We start from the raw sequence: 11,088 nt of genomic DNA on the forward strand, positions 1-11,088 counted from the left end.
CACTGAAGACATGGATGTCAATTAAGGCAGCCCTGCACACCTCTCTGAATCAGAGGGGTTGGGTTAAATGCAGAAGACACATTTCAGTTGAAGGCATTCAGTTATACAACTGACTATGTATCTCCCTTCACAAGGCTAAAATTGACCAGCCCATCTGACATTTGCCCAAAAGCCAGATAGCCAGTCTGCCCCTGACTGTGTGAGTTTACACAGGCAGCCCAATTATGATATTTTTTCACTAATTGTTTTTTTTACCAATCTTTTTCGGAGCTGATTGGTCAAAATACCAACTAGTGAAAAAAATATCAGAATTGGGCTGCCTGTCTAAATGCAGCCTTAATGATGGCCTATCTCCCTCTCTAAATGATAACCCCATCTAAGACACGACATTTACTTCTCTATAAGATACTATCGCTGGACACACTCTCAGAGATGCCCTTGCCTTTGGCATGAAGTGTAAACTTGTCACACCCTGATCTGTTTCACCTGTCTTGTGCTTGTCTCCACACCCCACCAGCCATCTCCCATTTCCCCCCATTATCCCCTGTGTACTTATACCTGCGTTTTCTGTTGGTCTTGTCTTGTCAAGTCTTTAACAGCATGTTCTCTTGTTTTCCAGTATCTCTGGTTTCTGTTTTCTAGTCCTCCAGGTTCTGACCATTCTGCCTGCCCTGACCCTAAGCCTGCCTGCCGTGCCTGGAACCCGGAATCCCTGTTTGACACATTCCTTCATGAATTATTGGGATGTTAGAGAGCTCGCAGCCCGGGAGCAGCCCATGGATCTCAACTCTCTCATCGCCTTGACCATACGAATCAATGGGTGGTTACGGGAACGTAGGAAGGAGAGGAGGTCTGTTCCCAGTCACACTTGCTCGGCCAAGGATCCCACCTCGCCTCCGAGGAATCCCGGAAGTCCCCGGGATCTACATTACCAGAAAGAATCCGAAGGAATCACTGAGGTCTGCCGACTCGCCTCCTCCGGAGCCTATGCAACTTGGCAGAGCTAGATTGTCTCCTGCCGAACGTTTACGCAGACTGAACACCTAGAGCTATCTGTATTGTGGTCATTTCATTTCTCCGGTCCATTAAAAGACCAGGCTAATCAGTAGGTAAGAGTACACTGGTGGGCCATACGGCAAATTTACAAGTACTTGTACCATTCTCCATGCCATCCTGCTATGGGGTAACCAGTCAAAATCTCTCCGGGTACTCATTGACTCTGGGGCCGTCGAGAGTTTTATGGACACTACCCTGGTGTCAGAGCTGGGAATCCCTACTCAACCCCTCTCCATTCCCATAGACTTCAGAGCGCTTGATGGGCGCTCTACTGGCAGAGTCACCCACAATATGGTTCGTATCAACCTGCGAGTGTCAGGTAACCACAGTGAGTCCATGCAATTTCTGCTAATCGAATCTTCCCAGGTACCCGTGGTTTTGGGTTTTTCACGGCTCCAGAGGCACAATCCCCTTATCGATTGGACTGTAAGGTCTATCAAAGGTTGGCGCCCGTTCTGCCACGCTCATTGCCTGAAGTCGGTGCAGCCTGCCCCAGGACGTCTTCCTGCAGGTTTGGGAAAAGCCTCGTACCTCTCCTCCGTTCTCGCAGAGTACCAGGACCTCCTGTAGGTTTTCAACAAGGCCCGTGCCTCATCACTCCCCCCGCATTGGCCCTACGACTGCATTATCGACCTACTCCCGGGCACTACACCACTTCAGGAGCGGCTTTATTCCCTGTCGGGTCTGGAGACCAAGTCTTTGGAAAGGTACATTGAGGACTCCCTGGCTGCAGGAAGGGGGGGGGGGATCGGATTATTGTCCCGGACTCTGCCCGTTCCGCGGTCCTGGAATGGGCTCCTTCCTCCAGACTTGCCTGCCATCCAGGCTCCCATCGGACCCTGGCCTTTGTACGACAATGTTTTTGGTGGACCACCATGGTTCCTGATGTCTCCACGTTAGTCGCTACCTGCACTGTGTGTGCTCAGAATAAGACCCTGCGGCAAGCTCCAGGTGGCCTCCTTCAACCAATCCCTGTTCCTCACCGCACTAGGTCCCATATATCCCTGGACTTCGTCACTGGTTTCCCTCGATCAGATGGCAACACCACTATCCTTATGGTGGTGGATTTCCAAGGCCGGCCATTTCATTCCCCTTCCAAAGTTACCCTTAGCCAAGGAGACGGGCCAGCTCCTGGTGCAGTAGGTCTTCCGGATCCATGCACTTCCGGTGGACACAGTCTCCGATCGTGGTCCTCAGTTGGCTCGTCGGCTAGCCTATCCTCCGGTTTCCACCCCCAGTCCAACAGCCAGTCAGAGTGAGCCAATCAGGACCTGGAGATGGCTCTTCGTTGCCTCTTCTCTGCCAACCCCACCAACAGGAGCCAGAAACTCGTGTGGATGGAATACGCCCGCAAAACACCCTTCCCTGCTCGGCCACTAGTCTCTCGCCTAGAGAGACTCTCGCCTAGAGAGACTATGGAACACTCTCGAAAGAGTGTTCCATGGGATATCAGCCCCCACAATTCCCTGAGCTAGAGGAAGAGGTCAGCATAGGGTAGAGCCCGGTCCGCTCTTCTCAAGACCACCTCCAGGTATCGGAGACAGGCGGACCTCCACCGGACCCCTGCTCCCCGCTATCGTCTCGTGCAGAGGGTATGGCTGTCCACTCGGGATCTGCCCCTCCGGGTGGAGAGAGGCAGATCCCCATCTTTCCCCTTCTCTAAGATTCTTAGCCCCTCTGCTGTTCGTCTTCTGTTGCCCCGCACCCTCCGTATACATTCCACTTTTCATGMGTCTAGGATCAAACCTCTCTATCACAGCCCTTTGTCTCCTGAGAATCGAAATGTCTGCATCTGGGTCTTATCCTGAGTCGTGTTAAACTGATCAGAGGACCAATTTGTGTTTATAAATTCAACAGTTCAGTCTTCTGAAAACGTACTAATAATGAATGTGTGATATCATTAATCAATGCAGGATATTACCTTCACTCCATTAACCTGAKTAAATAGTGTGTTTAATTCAGCTACAAAGCATTAATTGTAAAATAAAAAGTTTTAACATTACCAGATTTTAATTGTGAAGGTCTTAATATAATAATAATATAATATACTGTATATGTTATTTGGATAGCTCTAGCATCACTGTCCCTGTACCAGCTCCCTCTGTGGTGGGGATGGAGAAGGACTTGTATTCCCCACCCTCTCATCCCATTTCCATTCATTGTGCTTGCCTGGGGATATAAGGCCACGAACCCTCCAGAGCAGTCAGCTCTTTCTGTTAATGAGGGTCTGGTGCTACGACAAATGCTGTCATCCATATTGCTCAGCTTCTCTGTGTTAGATTTTAAGGTGATTTTGGCAATCTGAAGAGAGATGGGCTTGAAGAGATATGGGGTGTCTGATCATTACCTTTATTGCAAAAAGAAAATTCCTCGCTTACACAGCTAATAAACTGAAAATACATGAACATTCCTTTGTGTGTGTGTTTTACGGGTTTGAAGTTTCACACTAAATACAGATAAGCTGAACAATCCCATTTTCAAACAACATCCTGACTCTCTCATTCAGACATGCTGGTTATTTTCTCATAAGAAATCAATAGGAGGATGGAGAGTGAACAGAGATGCGTAGATGTGAAAAGCAGCTGCTCTGAGAGGACACAGAGACAGGCTGATTTCTCTAGAGGGAAAGAGAGGAAAAGCGAAAATGTGTTCCATACCCCTAGCTAGACATCGTTTGGAAATGGAGTTGGAATGCAAAACCCTCCATTGCCCCAGCTCCTCTCTGAGCTATGAATTCTCATTGGTTAAAAACCTGTCTGTGCTAATTTGGTTTGATGTGCCTCAGTCTGTATGCCTACCTCCCTCTTTGGTCATGTTTCCCACAGGGACTGCAAAGGTCAAGGGTGACAGACAGTACTACTAGTGGGATTGTATATTTAATTCATAGCTGTAGGTGCTAATTAGAGAACTGTCCTGGAGGCGTTTTGAGGTTGAAAAAGTCAAGCGAAGGATCAGTGTGTGAGTAACCATCCACCCACTTCCAACCAGCCCCTGCTGCCCTGACATACTGTGACAAAGAGAGCTGTAAACGAACAGGCTGCCCCTCGCTACAGACTTGACAACAGCAGTCTCTGACAACCAAACAAATTAAGGATGGCTTATGATGAAGTATTGTGGTCTGAGAGGGTAGACTGCAAGTGCCAGGACTTCATTTGTGTCAGACTAGCAATGATGGTAATGAATTCCTGTGGTTGGGCCGGACACTGTGCCAGGTTTTGATATTCATGGCATGAAGATATGAGACACAGATTCTGGACAGGCCATGCTGTCATTTCTAGTTGCATCACTTCCTAAATGTATTCTCCTCATATCCATACATGTGGATGAGACCTTCGATTTTAAGACCAGACCAATTTTTGCACACAACAAACAATAGCATTTGAACCACGTCTTAAAACCACAAAGTGCAAATTAATTTCATTCTTCATGTAGTAAAGCGCCACAGACGTCTATAAGGCTGTGGGCCTGAGTATTTTATAGATTCTGTAAATATCCTTTTATTGAGAATGTCGATGAGGAGATCTGGTTACCGATGCTGGGCTTAATTGCGCCCAGAGAGTTCTGTCTGAGGACTTTTTAGACATCCAACTACTTTACATTTTCTTCATTTGTGTGGCGACGACCTTCCTCCAGTCATGACTGAAATCAGGCTGGTGTGATTTCATGTCGACCGGTCTCCTGAGAGTCATGCAACAGTGATTCTCTAACCTACTGACTGTATTTATTCCATTTTAAATTCACATTGTTCCCCAGTAAAAAAATATACATTCATATCAAGACAATTAGCCAAATATTTTTTTTGTGTTTTGAAAATAAAAATCATATTCATTTTTAAATGATTAGATGCCTTTTAGTAATTGTTTTATTCTGTGACTGAACAGTAGTATCTTCACTCCTGTATTTGACTCATTTCTTCTGTACTTTTGTATAAAATAAATACAAATTAACATGGTTGAGGGAGCTGAGGACAAAAAGAGCTGTTTCTCTTAAGTGTACTTTTGTATAATTGTATTACATCAAGGAAAAAGAGGAACTGCAGCCAGCATTAAAAAAATGAAATAATAAAAACAATAATAGCGCTCAACTGAGCCGCCTGCCATTAGCAAGATGAATTAGTTGGGTCCATACTAGTGACAACAGCTACAGAGGGAAAATGATCCTGGTGCCTTGAAGACCTGAGCTCCCAGACACCACCAGGAAGCAGACAAAGGGCCAGGCAGACCGCTGAGACCCAGTGGACACACACACACATGCACGCACACACAGAAACATAGTTGGCACAGAAAAGAAAAGTGCCTACATGCAATGAAAAATCTGAGAAATTGAATACAATAGAAAATTATATATTTATTTTTGCAGTAATACTTGCAGGAACTTCCAGTATTACTTTTCATACACCATATGAAAAGTGTTCACTTTGGTACTTTGACAAATGAAACAATGAACACAAAGAAAAAAAGCATACTATACCGAATAAAAATATAAACACAACATGCAACAATTAGTTACTGTTCATATAAAGAAATCAGTCAATTGAAGTAAATTCATTAGGCCCTAATCTATGGATTTCACATGACTGGGAAAACAGATATTCATCTGTTGGTCACAGATACTTAAAAAAAAGGTAAGYGCTTAGATCAGAAAACCAGTCAGTATCTGGTGTGACRACCATTTGCTTCATGCAGCACGACACATCTCCTTCGCATAGAGTTGATCAGGCTGTTGATTGTGGCCTGTGGAATGTTGTCCCACTCCTCTTCAATGGCTGTGCGAAGTTGTTGGATATTYGCGGGAACTGGAACACGCTGTCATACACATCATTCTAGAGCATCCCAAGCGTGCTCAATGGGTGACACATCTTGTGAGTATGCAGACCATGGAAGAACTGGGACATTTTCAGCTTCCAGGAATTGTATTCAGATCTTTGCGACATGCCGTGCATTATCGTGCTGAAACGTTGAGGTGATGGCGGCGGACAAATGACATGACAATGTGCCTCGGGATCTTGTTAACAGTATCTCCGTGCATTCAAATTGCCATCGATAAAATGCAATTGTGTTCGTTGTCTGTAGCTTATGCCTGCCCATGTCATAACCCCACTAAGACCATGGGGCACTCTGTTCACAACGTTGACATCATTAAAACCGCTCACCCACACAACACTATACACGTGGCTCTCGGTTTTGAGGCTGGTTGGACGTACTGCCAAATTGCAATTGTGAGGCCGGTTGGACGTACTGCCAAATTCTGAAATATTCTCTGGCAAATGCTCTGGTGGACATTCCTGCAGTCAAATCAAATCAAATCAAAGTTTATTTGTCACGTGTGCCAAATACAACAGTGAAATGATTGCTTACAGGCTCTAACCAATAGTGTGAAAAAAGGTATGTGTGTGTGTGTGTGTGTGTGTGTAGGTAAGTAAAGAAATAAAACACTGCCTGGTGTAGAGGTCCTGGATAGCAGGAAGCTTTGCCCAAGTGATGTACTGGGCCGTACGCATTACCCTCTGTAGTGCCTTGCGGTCGGAGAACAAGCAATTGCCGTACCAGGCAGTGATGCAACCGGTCAGGATGCTCTTGATGTTACAGCTGTAGAACCTTTTGAGGATCTCAGGACCCATACCAAATATTTTTGGTTTCCTGAGGGGGAATTGGCTTTGTCGTGCCCTCTTCACGACTGTCTTGGTGTGTTTGAACCATTCTAGTTTGTTGTTGATGTGGACACCAAGGAACTTGAAGCTCTCAACCTTCTCCACTACAGCCCCGTCGATGAGAATGGGGGCGTGCTCGGTGCTCCTTTTCCTGTCGTCCACAATCATCTCCTTTGTTTTGGTTACGTTGAGGGATAGGTTGTTATTCTGGCACCACCCGTCCAGGTCTCTGACCTCTTCCCTATAGGCTGTCTCGTTGTTGTCGGTGATCAGGCCTACCACTGTTGTGTCGTCTGCAAACTTAATAATGGTGTTGGAGTCGTGCCTGGCCATGCAGTCGTGGGTGAACAGGGAGTACAGGACGGGAATGAGCACGCCACCCTGGGGAGCTGCAGTGTTGAGGATCAGCGTGGCAGATGTGTTGCTACCTACCCTCACCACCTGGGGGRGGCCCGTCAGGAAGTCCAGGATCCAGTTGCAGAGGYAGGTGTTTAGTCCCAGGATCCTTAGCTTAGTGATGAGCTTTGAGGGCACTATGGTGTTGAACGCTGAGCTGTAGTCAATGAATAGCATTCTCACATAGGTGTTCCTTTTGTKCTGGTGGGAAAGGGCAGTGTGGAGTGCAATAGAGATTGCATCATCTGTGGATCTGTTTGGGCGGTATGCAAATTGAAGTGGGTCTAGGGTTTCTGGGAAAATTGTGTTGATGTGAGCCATTACCAGCCTTTCAAAGCACTTCATGGCTACGGACGTGAGTGCTACGGGTCTGTAGTCATTTAGGCAGMTTGCCTTTGTGTTCTTGGGCACAGGGACTATGGTGGTCTGCTTGAAGCATTGTTGGTATTACAGACTCAATCAGGGACATGTTGAAAATGTCAGTGAAGACACCTGCCAGTTGGTCAGCACATGCCCGGAGCACACGTCCTGGTAATCCGTCTGGCCCCGCAGCCTTGTGTATGTTGACCTGTTTAAAGGTCTTACTCACGTCGGCTACGGAGAGCATGATCACACAGTCGTCCGGAACAGCTGCTGCTCTCATGCATGCCTTAGTGTTGCTTGCCTCGAAGCGAGAATAGAAGTGATTTAGCTCGTCTGGTAGGCTCGTGTCACTGGGCAGCTCGCGGTTGTGCTTCCCTTTGTAGTCTYTAATAGTTTGCAAGCCCTGCCACATCCGARGAGTGTCGGAGCCGGTGTAGAATGATTKAATCTTAMCCCTGTATTGACGTTTTGCRTGTTTATGGTTCYTCGCAGGGCATAGCAGGATTTCTTGTAAGCTTCCAGGTTAGAGTCCCGCACCTTGAAAGCGGCAGCTCTACCCTTTAACTCAGTGCGAATGTTGCCTGTAATCCATGGCTTCTGGTTGGGATATGTACGTACAGTTACTGTGGGGACGACGTCCTCGATGCACTTATTGATAAAGCCAGTGACTMATGTGGTGTATTCCTCAATGTCATCGGAAGAATCCCGGAACATGTTCCAGTCTGTGATAGCAAAACAGWCCTGTAGTTTAGCATCTGCTTCATCTGACCACTTTTTTATAGACCGAGTTACTGGTGCTTCCTGCTTTAATTTTTGCTTGTAAGCAGGAATCAGGAGGATAGAGTTGTGGTCGGATTTACCAAATGGAAGGCGAGGGAGAGCTTTGTACGCATCTCTGTGTGTGGAGTACTGGTGATCTAGAATTGTTTTCCCTCTGGTTGCACATTTAACATGTTGATAGAGATTTGGTAGAACTGATTTAAGTTTCCCTGCATTAAAGTCTCCGGCCACTAGGAGCGACGCCTCTGGGTGAGTGGTTCCTTTTTGCTTATTTCCTTATACAGCTGACTGAGTGCGGTCTTAGTGCCAGCATCTGTTTGTGGTGGTAAATAAACWGCCACAAAAAGTATAGCTGAGAACTCTCCAGGCAAGTAGTCTGSCCTGCAATTTATCACAATATACTTTACTTCAGGCGAGCAAACTTTTGAGACTTCCTTAGATTTCGTGCACCAGCTGTTGTTTACAAATATGCACAGACCGCCCCCCCCTTGTCTTACCGGAGTGTGCTGTTCTATCCTGCCGGTGCAGCGTATATCCCGCTAGCTGAATATCCATGTCGTCATTCAGCCACGATTCCGTGAAACATAGGATATTACAGTTTTTGATGTCCCGTTGGTAGGATATTCGTGATATCTAATTAACTAATTCATTGTCCAATGATTGCACGTTGGCGAGTAATATTGACGGTAACGGCAGCTTTCCTACTCGCCTTCTGCGGGTCCTGACGATGCATCCGGCTCTTCATCCTCTGTACCTGCGTCGCTTCCTCTTGCTAATAACTGGGATGTCGGCCCTGCCGGGTGTTTGGAGGATATCATGTGAGTCTTGGTTGTTGAAAATATCTTTGTCTAATCCGAGGTGAGTGATCGCTGTCCTGATATCCAGAAGCTCTTTTCTGCCGTAAGTTACGGTTGCAGAAACATTATGTACAAAATAAGTTACAAATAACAGGAAAAAAACACATAATAGCACAATAGGTTGGGCGCAAGTAAAACTGCTGCAATTTCTTCCGGCGCCATTTTAGCATGCCAATTGCACGCTCCCTCAAAACATGAGAAATCTGTGGTATTGTGTTGTGTGACAAAACTGCACATTTTAGAGTCCCTTTTTGTTGTCCCCAGCACAAGGTGCATATGTATAATGATCATGCTGCTCTTGATATGCCACACCTGTCAGGTGGAGGGCTTATCTTGGAAAAGAAGGAATGCTTACTAACAAGGATGTAAACAAATTTGTGCACAATATTTGAGAGAAACAATATTTTTTMGCATTTGGAAAATGTTTGTCATGATAGTATGAATGGTCAGTATCTATGCTCGTCATTGTTAGTGCCAGCGGTGCTGGGATGAGTGATGACATGTGAAGTATGACATCATTCCAGTGGTCACTGGTCTCCTAACAACCTCCTCAGGGTTCACAACACAACCTCCTTCTGTCCGGCCCTGGGTCTCCCCTTATCCACCCCACCGTGGCCAGTACAACGCTTGGCTAGCTTCTACGCTCATTGTCAAAGTTGATACTGTGGATCTGACTTTGTGATAGCATAACATATTTCCTGCTACCTCATACTATTGGGAATAATGTATATATTTAGGCACCTGAGCTTTACCCGGTCAGGTCACAAAAAACTCCTGGACTTCAAGGATGGGGTCAAATCGAAGTGAAGGCAGTCAAATCAGGAAGTAAACTCAGGAAGTAAATAACAATTCAGAATTTGAAAAAACACCATCAATTGTTTATGACTCCTGAATAAACTGAGGAGTAGAAGGTATTTATTGATTTAAAAAAAATCAAAATGACATCCTGAATTTCTTTCTGGAATTCAGGGCTCATCTGTAAAAGAGACCTTGGTCTAGGGTATCAATCCTTGATAAAATAAAGGGTAAATAAAATAAAATATGTATTTTCACAAGTCCTGTGCCATGGTTATCCTTCCTAGAGAGAGCTACTGTATAGCCTTTATGGTGGTCACTAAAGGTGTTGTTGTCACACAAACATTGCCTCTAGCCATCGCCACTAGCCACAGCCTCATATTTGTATTTGTTCTGCTATGAATCATAGGTGGCCCAAAGCTGTCTTGATAAATAGCTACTCCAGGCAAGTATGGAGTATGCTCTCTGACACTATAGGTCACATAACCTTGTTGTCGGGTCTAAGACTAATGCAATGTGAAGTGTCAAATTATTATACTGAAACTAGACTGAGGAATCTGAGCTATTCTGGTGATAGAAAATAGGTGAAACAAGGCAAGGTGAATGTAGAAAGGTCACAGAACAAAGAGATAGTGAGGAGCAAATGAGAGCGTACGGTCGGGGAAGTATTACATATTAACGGTGGCCTGTTGGAGTTAAGGGGCAATGGGGGTACTTGCTAGTTGATATGAATAATAATTGGCTGTACAGAACAATTGAACACGTGAAATGTAATAGCTACACAATGCAGACTTGGTAGCACACAATGTTTGTAAGGAACTTGTTTGTTTATTTCAAGACTAAATAATGCAATAATAATTCAACTCACTGTGTCTCCTGAGCAAATTCCTCAGCACCTGTCAGAGATTGCGGTATGGTGCCTATTGAGAGAGATGCTAGATGAAAACATGCTATTATAACAAAGCCAAGTAAACTCAAAGTAATTGTCTACAGATGGTGAAAACAAGCTGCAGCTGTTAATACTGTGTGAAACATGAGATATAAAATATGAATGTAACAGCAAGGGATTGAGAACACACAGCACCAGACCCAAAGCTAATGACTTCCCATTACAGAATATAACCTACTGATCTGACTGTGCTCTAGGTAGATAGAGCATTTAAAGAGAACAGTCTATGACCTGCTCGTAAT

Source organism: Salvelinus sp. IW2-2015, linkage group LG15 (assembly GCF_002910315.2).
Source record: "Salvelinus sp. IW2-2015 linkage group LG15, ASM291031v2, whole genome shotgun sequence".
In the NCBI taxonomy this organism is placed as follows: Eukaryota; Metazoa; Chordata; class Actinopteri; order Salmoniformes; family Salmonidae; genus Salvelinus; species Salvelinus sp. IW2-2015.